Below are 3,180 nucleotides of genomic sequence, written 5' to 3' on the forward strand. Positions count from 1 at the left end.
ACCAAAAGTAATCTCCCCTCGTGAACTGGCATTCTATCCATTTAAAAAGATAAATAAAAATAAGAAGGAATATCTTCAATCGAATAGATAAATGTAATGAGATATGATGTAATCACTTATATGGGATCATGATCTTGTGAATGTTTATCATTTTCAATTGTCATAACTTGTGATCTTGTGCGCTATTACTATATAACGTAATGATACCGCCAATTGGAAAACAATGACTTATCGACCGGACCAATGACGCATAAAGGCATACGAATAGTCTCAAGTTCTTATCAATCCTTCTTCCTGCCTAGCCCTGCCTGTTGAGTCCAGAATACAAATCTCTGCTTCCGCGATATGAATCATGTATTTCAAACATACCTGGTTTATATTACAAACTAAACAGACCACATCATATCATAAAGTAGAAAACAACATTCGTACAAGATCTAACCAAAAGTGGCTGTGAATATGGGAGACTGTAATTAATAGACCGGGTATAACTTATGAATGACAAATCGTACAATAATAGTCTATGGGTCAAAATAAAGCTTATAATGAGAGGGACGTGAATATGCATAGTCTAGTTAATTAACACTTATGCAATAATATATATATATATAATATTAGTCCGTCAAATAGATCCCTACAGTTACCATTCATTATTCTCGTCGGGATATACCACAATCCACAAAGTTTATTATATTATTCCCTGTTAGTTACGATTAACCTTGCCTTAAATGTTCTGTTTTGACTTGATAAAACTAATAACTATTTTTTATTACTTCACAAGTTTATCTTTAAATTGGAATTATTAGATCTGTGTTTAAAATTATTCTACATTAGATTCGGATTGAATTGTATAATTCCAATGAATTAGTGTACGTAATTATGAGTAACTGATAAATTCAATAGTGTTTTATAAAATATATTAAACAATTAGAAGAGTTATAAGCAAAGATGGATAGTGGCTAACAGTGGAATCCAGGATGCGCGTTTCGTCCTATTTGGGACTCGTCAGCTGGACGAGACGCGCGTCCTTGATTCCACTGCTAGCCACTATCCATCGTTGCTTATAATGCTTGTGAATTAAGGCTATATTGAGGCAATACGCACAGTATGAACATATGCCAATTAGAGACTGACCAGTTGCAGTCCTAACACATCGATAGGAAGATTCAAACAAACAATAATAAATGAATTTAATTAGAAGAGTTTTCTGTCAATGATAAAATGAATTAGAAACTCAAGATTGCTACTAATTTATTGATCGAATCAGAAACATTCGAAATGGTGCTTAAAAATATTGATTACTAGATTGAATCTCAATGTGTAAAGAATGATATGTCTGTTGAAAGTTTTTAAAAATTTGACTATGACTACACAAGGAACAGAAAGTACTCACTCTCATACTGATATCAAACAATGAATTGGTACTTGACTGAAAAAAGTCGATACTATTTATACAACTATAGTAAAGAACATGATATAACAAATTTGTTCTTACTTCATCTGGAACTTTCAGACACCTAACAAACCATAACAATTTATTTGGTAATAATTCTAATGATTTCTCTTTTGTTTTCATATCTTGAAAGGTTTCCAAGTTCACAACTGTAGAACGACGTAATTTATTCACATCTTCCATTAGATATTGCCACATTTTAGATGTTATAGGAATACGTACACTACCAATTAGTTGTGAAGAACTCCAATATGGTAAATATTGAACAGTAGAAGTTCCATGTAAATCATTTGTTTTACATGCATTACGTTCTTTCAAATCTATTTTAAGCTCATAATTTTGTATTGTACCATCTTCTAAGTCTATTGATGAAATGGACTCCATGGATTCAAAAAGTGATGTTGATCGTTTATTTATTGCATCAATTATATTCAATGGTAGAGGTAAGACAATTTTATGCCGAAACACTGGTGAACGATAAGCACGTTTCACAGGTGTACGACCAGTATGCACTATTGAAGAATTTCTATTCGTTGTAAATATATCCATTTTATTAGAAAAAATTTTCAATGATTTTGTGGATATTCGATCCAAGGATAACATGGATACAGAATTGTTTATGCCTGAAAAATACATTATGTAAGCATTAATTCCATGAGCAATTTTGTACTGACTGCTTTTTTCTTAGCAAATAGTGTATATTCATAAGTATGTCATTCAGTAGCAAATTTAACACAAAAATAAGTAAACTGGTATCTTCACAAGGGTGTTTTGTGGAAATTTTAGTAATTTTATATAGTTAAGATCATGAGTAAATTGAAAATAGACCACCGTGGAAAACCTGGAAGCACTGGACGGCCGTTCCGTCCTATTTTGAGACTCTTTAGCAGTGCGCATCCACGATCCCGTTACGCGGGATTCGAACCCAGGACCTGCCAGTCCCGCGCCAGAGCACTTAACCGATAGACCACTGAGCCGGCATCCAACGGTGTTAATGTCAAACCTCAACCAATCCTAGTGAGAAGTCGTGGCCAGTGGAGCTAATCCATGTCAGGTAGAGACAGGTATCTACCTCAGTACATTGGAAGTTGGTCGCGCGTTTTCGTGGATTGGTTGAGGTTAGACATTAACACCGTTGGACGCCAGCTCAGTGGTCTATCGGTTAAGGGCTCTGGCTTGAGACGGGTAGGTCCTGGGTTCGAATCTCGCGAGAGCGGGTTCGTGGATGCGCACTACTGAGGAGTCCCATAATAGGACGAAACGGCCGTCCAGTGCTTCCAGGTTTTCCACGGTGGTCTAGCTTCAATTGACTCATGATCTTAACTATAAAAAGACCTTGTCATTATTGTAGTGATGACCCTACGACGTGGCCAGTCAGAAGTTTAGATCCAACGAGTTTGTCGTTAATCAACACTCTTCAATAGCTGATTGTATATACAAAGGAAGTAAGTCTTGTCGTAATATTTACTGAAAATATATATTTAATTTTTGCTTTTGAGTCTCATAGAAAAGTTAAAAACGGATACTCCATCCAGCTCAACAGACATTAATAATGGATTTGTTTCAGTCATCTCATCAGTATTATCATTGAGGATGCACATAGAAATTTATCTATAGTGATACAAATATAAATCTGAACACTACAGTGAAAAGACATATGACTCAAAAACCCGCAGACAGATATTGTTTCAAGAGCTAATAAATCAAACTAAATATGTCCTCTAAGT

This window comes from Schistosoma mansoni, chromosome 5 (assembly GCF_000237925.1).
Source record: "Schistosoma mansoni strain Puerto Rico chromosome 5, complete genome".
Lineage (NCBI taxonomy): Eukaryota > Metazoa > Platyhelminthes > Trematoda > Strigeidida > Schistosomatidae > Schistosoma > Schistosoma mansoni.